Source organism: Rousettus aegyptiacus, unplaced genomic scaffold (assembly GCF_014176215.1).
Source record: "Rousettus aegyptiacus isolate mRouAeg1 unplaced genomic scaffold, mRouAeg1.p scaffold_m13_p_13, whole genome shotgun sequence".
In the NCBI taxonomy this organism is placed as follows: domain Eukaryota; kingdom Metazoa; phylum Chordata; class Mammalia; order Chiroptera; family Pteropodidae; genus Rousettus; species Rousettus aegyptiacus.
The window spans coordinates 77,222,873-77,239,084 of NW_023416288.1; the positions used below are offsets into that span (position 1 = coordinate 77,222,873).

General features: G+C 36.3%; 1 protein-coding gene across 2 annotated transcripts in view; it reads left to right on the top strand.

Moving 5' to 3' along the window:
• The window catches only part of RALA (RAS like proto-oncogene A), a 65,060-nt gene that overhangs the window by 15,685 nt on the left and 33,163 nt on the right, over positions 1-16,212 (top strand). Inside the window, exon 2 of one of the 2 annotated variants that reach the window (XM_036231031.1) lies at positions 15,932-16,042. The exons of the other annotated variant lie outside the window; for it this stretch is intronic. The gene's annotated coding sequence lies outside the window, so the exon portion shown is untranslated. The remainder of the gene's footprint in view (positions 1-15,931; positions 16,043-16,212) is intronic. 2 annotated transcript variants of the gene reach the window in all.

The window sequence follows — 16,212 nt, forward strand, 5'->3', positions numbered from 1 at the left end:
CCTCAGTTGCCCAGATTGATGATGTCTCAGCAATGGCGACGCTGAGTCTGCACACTGGGAAGAGGAAGGGCTCAGCAGAGGAACAATGGATACTGCTGTCACTTTTGCCCAAGAGAAAGCCTCTGGCCCTTGCTCCCACAACTCAGTGTACCCCTGTAAATCCTGTCTTTCTCTACAGGCAGCCGATAGGGCACTGGTGCTCAGAGCAGGTATCACCGTGAAAGTCCTGTCGTGCACCGGACCTTTAAGTGGCATCTGCAGCTCCCAGTAGCATCAGTCCCTCTTAGCCCCTTGGGACCAGGAAGCCTCACATCTTTGCCACCTCCTACCTCCTATCATTGCAGGGTGATTTATTTCTTATTGCAGAGTGATTTCTCCCTAGTAGTAGTGCTTCTGTTCATCTGGATCCCAGGCAACTCTGCTTGCTTTTTGCTTCATGTTTGTTACAACTGATTTGGTCTCAAGAGGGATGAACCAAAGCCTTTCTCACCTGTGCCATTTTTTTAGACCTATTGTGTCTTCTTTAGTCTCTTATTTAATTTTTTTCTAATGAACATTTTTAAGATATAATTTACATATAACATTTACTCATTTTAGGCTTCTAGTGATTTTTAGTAACTTTACTGAGTTGTGTGATCATTACCATAATCCAGTTTTAAAACATTTTTCATCACTTCAGTAAAATCTCTTATGCCCATTTGTAGTTAATCCTCATCCACATCCCCACCTCCAGACTTACATATTTCTTCATAGATTTGCCTTTTCTGGACAATACATATAAATGGAATTATATAATATGTAGTCTTTTTGGATTTCTTTTACTTAGTATATTTTTCCAGTCCATAATGCTGTAATATGTGTCAGTAGTTCTCTCCTTTTTATTAATGAATAGTAAGTATTCCATTCTATGGATATACCACATTTTGCTTGTCCATTTGCCAATCGATGGATATTTGGATTGTTTCCTTTTTTTGGTTATTATGAATAATCAGACTGTGAACGTTAATGTATAAATCTTTGTGTGGACATGTTTTCATTGCTCATGTGTATATGCCAAGGAGGGAAATTGCTACATTGTGTGGTATATTTAAGTGTAACCTTTTAAGAAACTACCAAATTGTTTTCTAAAGTGATTGCATATTTCGGATTCCCACTAGAATTTTTGAAGGTTCCCATTTCTTTACATTGTTATAGTATTTATTATTATTGTCATTCTAGTGGGTATAAAATGATCTTATTGTGGTTCTGATTTGCGTTTTTCTAATGACTAATGGTGTTGAGCATCTTTTCATGCGATTATTAGCCATTCATCTATTTCTTTAGCAAAATGTCTACTCAGATCTTTTGCCCATTTTTTAAAATTTGGTTATCTTCTCATTATGGAGTCAACAGAGTTCTTTATGTGTTCTGGATACAAGACCTTCAACAGATATACAGTTTGCAAAGATTTTCTCCTAGAGAGTGCTGTTTTTTTGTGTGTGTGATGTTTACCATGAACAGTTTTGAATTTTTCTGATTTGCCCTGGGTCTTTTTTTGAGGGTTGGAATAAAAGCTAAATCTTCTATTCTTAATTCTTCCATATGCCTAGTACTGAAGCAGAGTCAATAGTTAATGACAGTGATAGTCACCTTTGTCTAGATTCTGCAATTAAGCACAGGGAAACTTTCCCTTCTCAACCACGAGAAGCAAATAGAGATACCGTAGGTATTAGGGCTCTTTTAGTTGCAAGAGCCAGAAATCCAGTTTAAGCTACCTTAAGCACAACAGAATTTTGCTGTTTTTCTCTCCCTTCCTCATCTCTGCTCCTTTCTTCATCCTACTGGCAGACTCTCTTCATGTGGTAGCCATCTTCATCTTGACTCAGTCCTTCCTAGAACAGCAGAAAGAGCCAATCTTCTTCGCTAGCCCTACCGGAAAAGCCCAAGGAATGGAGTACTCTGGCCAGCCTGGATCTCTTGTCCTCCTTTGAGGGAGGTGGAACATCCTGATTTACAGTCCTGTTGTAATCTAGTAAGGAGAGGGGAAGTTCTCTCTAGAGAAAGGGGTGCTGGCCAAACAATCATATGTCTGCTTCTTTGGGGGTTATTTTTTGCCCACTTCTGTAAGATTAAACCAAGAGTAGTGAATAGAAGGTTAATATATGTAGTGTTTGGAGGGGGGTGGAAATCATGTTTGTTATCTGATTAACTTTAAATTAGCCTTTACTAGTAGCACTTTTTCTTATCTAAATAAATTTATGTCATCTTGGTTTAAATTAAAGTGTTCTATAGACCTCTTCCTGCCTCCCATCGAGGTGAGGGAATGATAACCTACATTAACAGTGATAATAATTTGATAATCTACACTTCTCTTGAGCGTTCCTTTATGTAGTTTTCTTTAGCTCTCTGAGTGGGGGTTGTACCAACTGTCTTGAAGTTCCCACATTCCTACAAATCAGTGAAATCAATTTTTTATAATTAGTTTCCTTCCTCTCTTTTTTCATTTACTTGGACTCTCAAGTTCCGCCAGTGTCTATATGTTATATGATTCATCTTGGAAGTGTTGTGTTTTGTTTTTTTTTTTTAAGTAAAGATAGTTGCCAATTATTTTCCATGGCATTGGATATATGATGTGTATGCTGATGGTGATGATACTGTTGATGTAGTTGGGATTTTCCTGCTCAAAAAAGGAAATCATTTTTTTAGTAAGTACTAATATCTTCATTATGGAAAGGAAATTGTTTTTATCACTTAAAATGTTTCTGTCTAAACTTTGAATAGACAGATATAAGTGATATGTAAATAATATCATGAAGTTGAACAAATAACTTTGGGTACTGTGTGGCTTTTGCGTTGCTTGCATACTCTTTGAGTACTCTTCAGGATTTATTTTCAGCATGAAAATTAAGTGTGAAAATGAGAACTTTTGGTCTTAGATTGTGTATATAAAACACATAATCTCTCATAGAATTAAAACAGGCCTTAAAAAGTCATCTAGTATATTCTTCCACTCATTACAAAAATCTCCTCAAAACTACCCAACCACTAACCATTGCTTTAAACACTTGTAATGATGTTGTATAAATCTACATCATTTGGGGATATTTTAATTTAAAAATCCATCCTTGTTTCGACCTGAAGTCTATTGTCCTGTGACTATTTGTTCCATCTGTTAACAGAATTGAGAGTAGTCATTTTATATATACCCTTGTTAAAATAATCAAAGATGACAGCCATTCACCTCCCTTGCTGGCTTCCCAGGTGTCTGCCTGTTCAGTGCATCCATTCCTCATTTTTTTTTTTTAGTTATTTCCCAAACATCCTGATCGCAAGCTTTTAAAGTTATTACAGTAACATTCACTAATTTGCGGTCAAATTTTACAACCTATAATAGGAAACACTTAAAGAGGGAAGAGGAAATTACTAGAATCTGTAGATTTCCTTCTGCAGCCAGACTCAGAGCTAAGCAATTTCAGGCTCATTATTTCCGTATAATTATCTAAACACAACCTTATGAGGAAGATTAGGAAAGTTAAGGCTACAGCATTAAGAATTAGGAAGTAAGCTTTAAAAACAAACTAAGAAAAAGACCTTTGAGCAGCCAAAGTAGAAATGCAAAGTCATAGTACTAAAGGCTATTTATTAGGCATCTGATGCTCAAGAGGATAATTAGACTATCAGTCAGAACCTACTTACTCTTACTTTATATCTAATTACAATATGCCCAGTAGTTTGCTTCCAAACAATTGTTAGGGGTGAAAGGTTGCTTCTCAAGGTGGTAGTGATAAGTGAGGGATAACTATAAAAGAAAGGGTGGAGGCAGAATATAAAATGGCAATACTCAGGAGAACTCAAGTTCCACATTCTAAGGCTGTTGAATCCAGGAAACTTCCCTGAATTCATAATAGCCTCTGAGAGCAGGATAATTATTGATCATTATGATTCCAGGCTATCAGATTTTTAAAAAAAATTATTCAGTAAAGTTGAGGAATTCCTTTTTTTTATTCTTTTTTTTTTTTTTTGTAAAGAAAAGTTTTATTAGAAGGGAAAGTACACTTGCCAGATGTGGAAGCAGGCCTCAGTGAGAGAAACGTGGCTCAAAAGGCGAGTTGAGGAATTTCTGAGACATAAAATTTTAAACTCAAAATCTTTGTTGAATACAACTAAAAAACTAAAATACTGTCTAACTCAAATGCCATTTCTTGTGACTAAATTGCTTATTTCCCTTTGATTATTGTCTTTGGGGATGATAGTCCTGCGATTATCTTTTAATATATGTATGTTAGGTTTTAAGGTACTTGGTAAATAGGTATTTACTCACTAATGGCTGATGTGGAGAGGTAATCTTTGCAGTTAGAATTTATCATTTCTTATAACCTTGACTGAATTGCCAAGGTTTTCCCTTCTTAGATGTGTTAAGGTTTATCCCAACTTGACTTTTCTTTGTGTCTTAACACAGTTGTTAAGTATTTAGTGAATGTTATTAGGCTGAGTGAAACAATTAAATTTTGATATAAAAATGTACGTGAGTACTTTTTAAAGTATCTAGTTCCAAACAAAAAATAGGCAGAGGACTTGAACAGACACTTCTCCCCAGAGCATATACAAATGGCCAACAAACATGAAAAGATGCTCAACATCACTAACTATTAGAGAAATGCAAATCAAAACCACAATAAGGTACCATTTCATACCTATTAGAATAGCTATAATCAACAGAACAAGTAATAACAAACGTTGGAGAGGAGGCGGAGAGAAAGGGACCCTTATACACTGCTGGTGGGACTGCAAATTGGTACAGCCACTATGGAAAACAGTATGGAGGTTTCTTAAAAAACTAAGAATTGATCTACCATATGATCCAGCAATCCCTCTACTGGGTATTTACCCCAAAGACTTGAAAACCCATATCCAAAAAGATATTTGCACACCGATGTTCATAGCAGCATTATTCACAGTGGCAAGGACTTGGAAGCAACTTAAGTGTCCTGTGATAGATGATTGGCTAAAGAAACTGTGGTACATACATACAATGGAATATTCCTCAGCCTTAAGAAGAGATGAAATACTGCTATTTGCGACAACATGGATGAACCTTGAGAAATCATGCTAAGTGAAATAAGTAAGACAGAAGTTGAAAATCACATGACATCATTTATATGTGGGATATAAACCTAAAAGCAACAAATGAGCAGTACAAACAGACTCAATATGGACTATAGACTAGTGGTTACCAGAGGACTATAGACTAGTGGTTACTAATAGGAGGGGGCCGAGGGGCGGTAGATGGGATGAAGGGGTTAAATATAGGGGGATAGAGGGAGGGTGAAGTAGGTAAAGGGGATCAAATATACTGTAGCAGAAGAAAACTGGACTTTGGGTGGTAAACACACAATAGAATGTACAGATGTCGAATGATACTGTACACTTGAAAATTGTATTAACCAATGTTACCCCAATAAACTTAATTAAAAAAGAAAAAGAAATTTCTATTCAGGTCCCTTGCCCATCATTAAACTGGCTTGCTTATCTTTTTTTAAATAAATAAATAAAAATAAAGTATCTAGTTACCAGTTGTTGTTTTTTTTTTATATATTGGAAAGTTAAAGAATAAGATTGTATTACTGCATAGATACTTTAGGTTTCATCTTTCATCTCATTTGCTCCCAAACCCCAGCTCTTAGTTAAATTTTAGTAGCTTCGTGTTAAGAACAGTTTCATTGTACATTGTACAATGTATGTCATCACCTGAAAAATTTGTGCAAAATATAGAAAACCCAGTTTCTGCTTATGAATTACTTTTTACTGTTTCCTTACATTAATAGATTAAGAAATATGATACAGATAGACTTCTTAATAATTTTACCAAACCTTAAAAATGTGAAATGCTCTTTGGTTTAGAATATTGAGATTGTAGCATCATTTTAGTTCAGAACTTGAAACTTGTTTTTTCAACTTAATGTCATAAATATTAAAATATGTATTTTATATAATACAGTATATGTTTTTATATATTAATATATTTTAATATATATAACATCATATATAGATAAACAGCAGCACATTTCCTTTCTGTAGCTTATTTTTATAATATTAGTAAACCTGTTTTAAATCTGTGTCACAGTATGGAGGTGAAACAGAAGGGTTCAGAAAGAAACATTCCCTTTTAAAACAGTCATATGAAAGTAGTTTTGAGATCAGAGTTTTGACTAATATGGGTTTTCTTCATTCCCAAACTGGGACATTTGGCAATAATGGTCTCATAAATGAAATGAGAAAGGGAGGAATAACAGTAATTGGGGTTTTTTTAACCTTTAGAAATTATAGTTTGTTTTGTTTACTTTTTCTTTAATATTTGAAGCTGATAGACATCCGTTTATCATTAACATGGTATAAAGTTTTAAATAGAAGTATAGAACATTCTGAGACAGTATTGTGTGATGAGATGAGCATAGGTCTTGTTTAATAAAATATTTCTTGAATAATTAAGCACCTCTTGTGTGCCAGAAACTGTGCTAGATCCATATGAGTAACAAACACCTAACCGAGGCTTAAGGAATAGGGAGAGCCTTCCAGAATTGACCACAAGAAGGATAAGTAGGAGTTTGCTGAAGGGCCTAATATTAAATGTTGTAGGCCTTGCAAGCCACATGGTCTCTATTATAACTTTGTACTCACTTCAGCTGTTGTAAATAGAAAGCAGCCATAAACAATACATAAATAAGTGGAAGTGGCCATGTCCCGGTAAACCTTTATTTACAAAAAGAGCGTTTTAGTCTGAACCTAAAACTGCTCTTAAAAGATAGTCTATGAAACAGAAATTCAGAACAGAACGAACAGCATAACTTTTGTATTGTTTCTGCCAAATACATAATCTGAATCTAATCTTCAGACAAAACCCAATTAAGAGACAGTCTACAAAATAATTGGCCAGTAATCTTTCAAAATAGTCCAGTTCTTGAAAGTCAAAGAAAGTATGAGGAATTGTTCCAGATTGAAGGAGACCAAAGAGGTGTGACAACTAAATTTAACACATGATTCTGACTTAGTACAGAAATCTTGGATAGTGTCTGAGCTTTCTAATGTAGAAACGTGGTCATGTTTATTTCCCCATGCTGTGATGGCTCTATTATGGTGTGTAGTAGATTGTTTGTTGGAAGTAAACACAAAGGTGTTCAGGTGAGATAGAGCATCGTATTAGTAACTTATTCTCAGATGGCTCAGGGAAAAAACTTTGACATCGTACTTGCAACTTTTCTGTAAATTTGAAATTGTATCAACATTGTAGAAAATATGTATCATTAAAACTAAATAAGATAAACTTATTACAGAAAAAAACAAAACAAAACAGGAAGCCTAGTTTACCAACCCTTGCATGCTTTGATGCTGTTCTTCAAAATTGCCTTGGACATTTTTGGCATCAGCATTTCCTGGACACATTTTAAAATTATCTTATCAATTTCCACAGAAAACCCTGCTGGCATTTTTGTTGTGATTGCATTGACTCTATAGATAAATTTGGGGAGGATTTACATAATTACAATAATATGTATAATCCATAAACACGACCTAAAGTATTATGTAGGTCATCTTTAAATTTTCTCAGCAGTGTTTTATTGTTTTCTTGTGAAGTCACATCCTCCAAAATGTCTGCCAAAGATCTTTGCCTCTTGCTGTTCGCAACCTTGTATATGGTTCTCTTACACATTGAATAGGGCTGACCAAATGACGTTGTGTGACTTCTAAGACTAGGTCATAAAAGACATTGCAGCTTTTGACTTATTCTCTTGGATTACTCTTCTGGAGGAAGCCAGCTATCATGTTATAAGGACATTCAAGCAGCCTAGGGGAGAGACTGAAGTGGTGAAGAACTGAGGCTTCTTGACACAATAGCCATGTTAGTGAGCCATCTTGAAAGCATATCCTCCAACTCTTTAAGCCTTCAGATGACTGTAGTCTGCCAACATCTTGACTCATGAGAGTCCTAGAATTAGAATCTAGCTAAGATGCTTAAGCTAATTAATAAATGCTATTTTAAGCTACTAAGTTATAGAGTAGTTCATATGCAGCAATAAATAATGTATTCATGTACATATTTTATTAAAAACATTCATATTATTGTGCATCCATCACCACTCATCCCCATAACTCTTTAATCTTGTAAAACTGAAACTCTGTATTGTATTCATTTAACAGTAATACCCCAGTCTCCCCTAGTAATTCCCTAGTAACCACCATTATACTTTGTCTTTATGATTTTGACTGCTCTTAAGTACCTCATATAAGTGGAATCATACAGTATTTGTGTGTGTGTGTGTGTGTGTGTGTGTGTGTGTGTGTGTGTGGCTGGCTTATTTCACACAGCATAATAACCTAAAAGTTCATCCATGTTTTAGCACATTGCCTAATTTCCTTGCTTTTTAAGACTGAGCAATATTCCATTGAGTGTATATACAGCATTTTGCTTATCCATTCATCTATCCACCGATACTTCGGTTGTTCTGACACTTTAGCTACTGTGAGTAATACCGCTAGGAATATGGGTGTACAGATATCTCTTCAGGACTTTGCTTTTAATTCTTTTAGGTATATATCTAGAAGTGAAATTGAGATCATATGGTAATTCTGTTTTTAATTTCTTGAGGAATTACTTGTTTCCCACAGTGGCTATACCATTTTACATTCCCACGAGCAGTGCACAAGGGTTCAAATCTCTGCATATCCTCCCCAACACTTTTGTTTGGTTTTGATTTTTGATAGTGGACATCCTAATGGATGTGAGGTAGTATCCCAAAATTTTGATTTACATTTTCCTAATTAGTAATGTTGAACATCTTTTCAAGTGCTTGTTGGCCATTCATTATCTTCTTTGCGGAAATGTCTATTCAAGTTCTTTGCCCATTTTTTTTTTCCTTTTATTTTTTCTTTGCCCATTTTTAAACAAGTTTGTTTTGTTGTTTAGTCTTAGGAGTTCTCTATATATTCTGGATATTAATGCCTTATCAGATATTATTTATAAGTATTTCCATTTTATGGGTTTCCTTTTTACTCTATTGATAGCAATTTCTTTTAAATTAATAATTTTTTATTTTTCAATTATAGTTGGTTTCAGGTGTATGACATAGTGATTAGACATCTGTATAACTCACAGTGATAACCCCAATAAATCTAGTGCCACTCTGACACCATACATAGATATTACAATATTATTGACTGTATTCTTTATATTATACTTTCTGTTTCCATGACTACCCCTTTTCACCAACCCTCCGCAACCCACTTCCCTCGGGTGGCCCTGAAAATGTTTTCTGTATCTATGAGTTTGTTTCTCATTTGTTTATTTTGCTCTTTAAATTCCACATATACGTGAAATCATATGACATTGTCTTCCTCTCTGACTTATCCATCATGAGATATCTTTTTTCATCCCTTTACTTTTACTCCATGTCTGTCTTTTAATCTGAAGTAAGTCTCTTATAGGCAACATGTGTAAGCGTCTTGTTTTCTTATCCATTTAGCCACCCTATCTTTTGACTGGCACATTTAATTCTTTTTCATTCGAAGTACTTGTTGATAGATATATAGTTATACTCATTCTTTGTTTAGACTTTTGATACATACGGTTTTTTTTTTTCTTCTTAAGTCTCTCCAGCATTTCCTATAATACTAGCTCTTTGGTGATGATGTTCTTTACCTTTTTCTTGTTTGGGAAGTTATCTGTCCTTCAATTCTAAATGATCATTTTGCTGGGTAAAGTAATCTTGATTGTAGGTCCTGGGTTTTCATCACTTTGAAGATTTTTTTGCCAAGCCCTTCTGGCCTGTAAATTCTTTGTTGATAAATTGGCTGACAGCCTTATGGAAGCTCCCTTATATGTAACTAACTGTTTTTCTCTTGCTGCTTTTAAGATTCTCTCTTTAAATTTAACCTTTAGCATTTTAATGATATTTCTTGATGTGGGTTTCTTTGGGTGCATCTTTTTGGTACTCTCTGAACTTCTCGGAGTCGTATGTCTGTTTCCCTCACCAGGTTAGGGAAGTTTTCTGTCATTATTTCTTCATATAGGTTTTCAATTCTTTGCTCTCTCTTCTTTTTCTGGTACCTCTATGATGCAAATATTATGCTTAACATTGTCCCAGAGGCTTTTTTAAACTATCTTCATTTTTTTGGAATCTTTTTCTTGTTGCTGCTGTTCTGATGGGGTATTTTCTGTTACCCTATCCTTGGTGTCACTGATTCGATCTTGCATTCCATCCACTTTCTTGATTCCCTTTAATGCAGTGGTCCCCAACCTTTTTGGCAGCAGGGACCAGTATTCCTATGAGAATCTAATGCCTGATGAGCTGAGGTGGAGCTGATGTGGTAATGATAGCACTGGGGAGCAGCTGCAAATACAGATGAAATTTCTCATGCCTGCCTGCTGTTTACCTACTGCTGTATGACCCGGTTCCTAACAGGCCACAGACCAGTACCGGTCCACAGCCTAGGGGTTGGGGACCCCTGCTCTAATGTACTCTTCATCTCAGATATTATATTCTTCATTTAGAGTTCCCACTGAGTTCATCTATTCTTCCCCTAAGTTCCTTGAGCATCCTTATAACCAGCACTTTGAACTCTGCATCTGGTATGTTGCTTGTCTCCATTTTGGTGAATTCTTTTTCTGGAGCTTTGTTCTGTTCTTTCATGTAAGACATGCTTCTTTGTCTCCCATTTTGGCTGCCTCCCTGTGTCTGTGTCTGTGTATTGGTTAAGACTGCTGAGACTCCCAGTCTTTAAGTAGAGTGGTTCTATGTAGTAGGTGTGTTGTAGGGGCCCTTGGTCCAGACCTGGTAGGGGTCCAGCTGGCCAAGTTCAGCTGTAGCTGGGTACCTCCGGGGCCACCTGGTAAGGGTCACCAAGCAGTCCACAGGTGACTGCCACCCATGCTGAGCTTATAAGTGCCTTGAGTCAGAAACTGAGGCCAGCTGCCACTGGTATGGGGCTTGAGGCGGCTCAGCAAGAGCCTTTGAGAGATTTTACAAAAGTTCACAGCAGAAGCCGAAGCAGTGGTTTGTGTGGAATAAATCACTGCAAGTGGCTTGGGTGGGTCCATAAGTTCGTGGAGGCAGAGTCCCAGGGAATCCCCTGTGTGGAGCGACCCTTGTTATCCAGGTTAATGGTGGCTCAGGTATGGCAGCACCTGCATCTGCAGGCTAGAAGGGGTGAGGGCTCAACAAAGGAACGATGGCTTCTGCCTGTACCTCTGTCCAAGAGCCAGCTACTGCTCCAGTCCTTACCCTAGAGCCTAACAGTTCAGCACCACCCCGTATGCCCGTGCACCCCTTGAGCAGCTGCCCCATCACTGGAGCTCAGAGCGAGCACGTCTGTCAGCAAGTAAGGCCAGGTGTAGGCCCTTTAAGAGGAGGATCTCTGCTTCCTGCAGCCTCCAGCTCACTCAGTCCCAGCCTCTGCTGGTTTTCACCACCAGTATATATTGAAATATAATGTTATAAGTTAGGACCTTATTTCCAGCAATTTTGCTGAGTTCACTTATTAATATTTATAACTTGGTTGTTTTGGAATATTGCTTATGAATAATCTCAGTTTTACTTTTTTTATCCAGTCTTTTGCCTTTTATTTCTCATTCTTGCCTTACCACACTGATTAGAATCTCCAGGACATTATTGACTGGAAGTGATGAGAGTAAACATTTTTGTCTTACCCCTTACCTCATAGGATAACATGTTTCACTTGTAAAGTCCTTGTAAATATTATTTATCAGTTTAAAAAGCTTTCCTTCCATTTCTAGTCTGCTAAGGATTTTCTCATGAATGAATATTGAATTTTATCAGATACATTTTTTACATTTGTTGAGATGATTTCTCTCCTTTTGTGAATTACATTGTATAAACCAACCTTACATTCTTTTTTTTAGAACTGAAATGTCATTTATTAATTGGAAAAATTCCACTTTCTTCCTTTTGTAGATAATCCATATGATTGACTAAAAAGTTACAAAACAGAACTTAATTATAATGTATTTGTGTAAAACAGATTAATTTTTTCTTTAATTATACCTTTTACATTTAACAGACTTTAATTTGGTCCAAAATTTCAGACACTTGGCTTGACCATGTGAAGTTAAGGTACAAACAGGTGGCTTAGAATTCTTATCTGTTTATTTCCCGCATCCTGAAAAGTTTTGCGCTTTACTGGTAGTGTGTGATGAATATTCAGTGAATGCTTCTGGATGGGTCATTCTGATTTGCAGCTCAGAGAGAGGCTATAATGAAAGGCCACCGTGATTGATTCAGTTCTCATATCAGCCAGAGTATAAGTGATTGGTTGTAGTGAAGCTCTGTTCCAGTCTCCAGTTGGCCTCTTCTGTGTGTTCTCAGTTGTAGGACTTCTGTTCCACTAGACTTCAGGCGACTCCCAATCATGGTTGTTCTGTAGTTTAGTTGTAATTTTAATGTGGTTGTGAGAAGAGGCAAGCACAGTATTTACCAACTCTGCTATCTTGACCAGAAGCCCAACCTTGCATTCTTGCGTAAATCCAGTTGGAACACAGTATATTGACTTTTTAATATATCACTGGGTTTGGTCTGCTGATATTTTAATGGGTTTACATCTCTGTTCGTGAGAGATTGGTCTATAATTTTCTTTGTCATTTTCAGGTTTCATATCAAATTATCTTGGAGTCATAAAATGAATGGGGATATGATCCCTCTTTTTCATATTTTAAAGGTCTTGTTTTTTATCAATTGAACCATATTAATTATGTCATAATATTTTGTCCATTTCCAATTCACTTTTGTTACGGTAGCTGTAAATTATGCAGAAAATAAATTTCAAATATGCTACCTCTGTATGCTTACCCTAGCATCCTTTTTTCTTCATTTAACTAGCTCCTTCAGTGATATATTTACATAATTTTTTCATGTCATGCATTGTTTTTATAAAAGAAGTAATTTACTTTTGAAGATTAGAAATGCGTAAATACAAGCTCTAATATTTCCAATTATCTAGTGCCTCATTTTATATTCATCCTGGGATGCATATAAGCTTGCTCTCGAGATCACCTTTTTAGAGCCTGCATTAGAAGTCATCAAGCTATGACACTAGGATAATTAGGATAATGACTCATGGAATAATCCAGGCTGATATGATGATGTCCTAAATTGAGTCAGGGGGGTTGGAAAAAAGCAGCTGGATTTGAAGTACTAAGGAGGTGGGATGTATAAAACATAAATGATTAATCGTACATGAAAAGTTAAAGAGGAGACATCAAGATTAACTGAAGTTTCTGGTGTAGGTACCTGAGCCTGAGTGGATGATGATGCAAGCCATTCATTGAAATGGGGAACATAAGAGAAATAACAGGTTGTTGTAGTCATTTTGAGTTTGAGTTGCATGAGAATATTCAAAATATAAGCAGTAGCAGTTGGAAACAAGGTGGGCTGTATTCACATCTCCACTCAGCCGATTGTTAATATCAAAGATACATCATCCCTGTGCAGTCTTATGAATCTTGTTTTTTTGTTTGTCTGATGCCTGCCTGTTTAATAGCGTCATTTTGATAAATACTATGAAGTTTTAGAACACAGTAGGCATTCATCCACAAATTTTAGTTTCCTTTCCTTTAAAAATAATCAGGAATATCTGTTATTTGTGTTAAGAACTATAACAGCTTATGAGCAGTTTCTTTCTAGTAGGAAATCTACACAGCCTCTGCCATTATGGAACTTATTCTATGAATTCCTGAAGTATCCTTCATAATGACCTGTGACTCAGCTATGAAGATGATTTTTGCAAACATAGTAGAGGTAAAGACCAGCTAGTTGTCTATCTGATCAAAAGATTCCTTTGGTATCTGTGGCTATCACATCTGTTGTTTCCTTATAACTAAAACTTCTGGCATATGGTACATTGGAAATGGTGTAGGTTTGGAGTTTCATAGACCTGTATTTGAATTCTAACTCAGCCATTTGTTAACTGTGTGATCTTGGACATGTTATATAACTTCTGGGTGCTCATTTACATGTTCTGTTAACAAAAAACCTAAACAAAGAATAGAATTTCCTACCTACCTTCCAGTGTTTTTGTTGAAGACTAGGAGATAACTTTTCAATATCTAACAAAGTCTTGGACATTTTAAGCCCTTAAATAAGTGTTTGTTTCACTTCTGTGTCACAGACTGATCAGCTGATGATACTTCTCCTATATAGCATGACATTTTTTCCAGGAAGTCAGACTTGTACTTCCCTATCAACACACCTTTGTAGAGGCCGTGGTCAGATCCTGTGGTTTGGGGAGCATCTGTCATCACATAAGCCTCTCAAGTCATATGCAAAGTTTGAAGTTTGTAGGTTTTAAAGGGGTCCAAGTTTCCTGATTCAATTCTTATGTTACAGCTCTGGAAACCATGATCATTAGAAGTCAATAAGTTAGAACAGCTAGTCTTTTTGTGGCAGAATCTAGGTCCATTGAATCACATTCTAGTCTTTTTACTATAACTTATCAGGGGCTTTGATTATGTTTAAAAAACAATACGAAAATGGGAAATGAGAAAAGAGATGTACACAATTTGTTTTGCCAATGAGTTTTCCAGCAACTTAGAAATTATTTTTTGTCCCCTTTTACAGTTAACTCATTCATTCAACAAATATTTCTTAAGGATTTACTATGAGTCAGGCACTAAACAAAGAAAATATTCTGCCCTCCTGAATGTCACATTCTATAGGGGAGAGTCCTAAAGGATGTGAGGGAGGGAGTAAACCTTGTGTTAATCTTCTAGTAAAAGGAATGGCAAGATAATTTGGGGTTTATAGACCATTATAAGGCTTCTATTCCTAGTAACATGGAAATTCTTCTCAAGAGTTAATATAATTTGATAGTAGAGCTTGTGAATTTGCCAGCAGATCAGATTTTGCCTATGAAAGAAGAATTAAGAGTGATCCAGGGTTTTGGCCTGAGTAACATGAAGAATGGGGTGGCCATTTACTGATAAGGGGAAAGCTGAGAGAGAGGCACATTGAGGTAGGTGGAATTAGGAGTTGAGTTTTAGACAGTTTGGAGTTTGAACAGTTAAGTTTGGAATACTTGTTAGGTAGCCAGTTGAAGATGATCAGTATACAGTTGAATAGGGGTCTGGTGTTCAAGTGAGAGATGAAATCTGAAGGTATAAATTTTAGTGTCATCCCATAAAGAAGTATACTGAGCAACACATGATGAGAATGAATATAAATAGAAAAGAGTCCAAGCCAAACCCTGAGAGACACAAGCATTTAGAATGAGAGAGAAATTGAAAAGGAGCAGCCGTGGAGATTTGAGGAAAAACCAACTGATTGTGGTATCCTAGAAATCAAAGAAAGTATTTTTAAGAGGGAGTGATGGTCTTGGTTAACTGCTGCTAAGTAAAGTATAATGAACCCTGAAAATTGATAATTGGATTTAGTGATATGAAGATCATTGAGGGCCTTAACAAAAGCCAGATAAGACTAGGTTTGGAAGAGGAGGAGAGGAGCAAAATTAGATGTAGTGAGTTCCAGAAATGGACCAAAATTGAGAGTGACCTTGTGTACATCCAGCTTTGCCATGTAACCATTGTTTTTTAAGATAGGAGAAATAACAAGTTTGCATCTAATAGAGAAGGACAAATTGATGCATGGTGGCACATGGGGGAATTTCCAGAGCAATATCTGTTGATTTGGCAAGAGGGGATGGATCTATTGAAGGAGTGGAAGCATTGCTCTTACTAGGATCTTGATCAGTTTCATTCGTAGCAGGGATTGGCAAACCACAGTTCTAGGTCCAAATTCAGCCTACCACCTGTTTTTGAAATAAAACTTTATTGGGACACAGCCATATCCATTCATTTATATATTGTTTATGGCTGTTTTCAAAGTAAAGAGGCAGAGTTGAGTACTTGCTACAGAGAAGCCTAAAATATTTATCATCTGGCTCTTTTTAGGAGTTTGCTGACCCTAGATTTATGGTAACCAAAAGAGAAGATGGGATGAAATATGAGTAAGAGAGGGGAAGAACTAGAAGGCAGCTCTAAGGAACTGAACATTTTGAAAAGGTATTTAAATATCATTTGTGGTTTGGGTCAGACGAGATAGGAAATCAGAATCTTGAATTTAGAGCAAAATGAGTTTTGGCCTGGGTACTTTTTCCAAAGCTAGGTTCTTGGACAGACCCTAATCTCCAAAGCTGGAAGCTAACTGAGTAGTCAGCTATTGCTGTGTTACA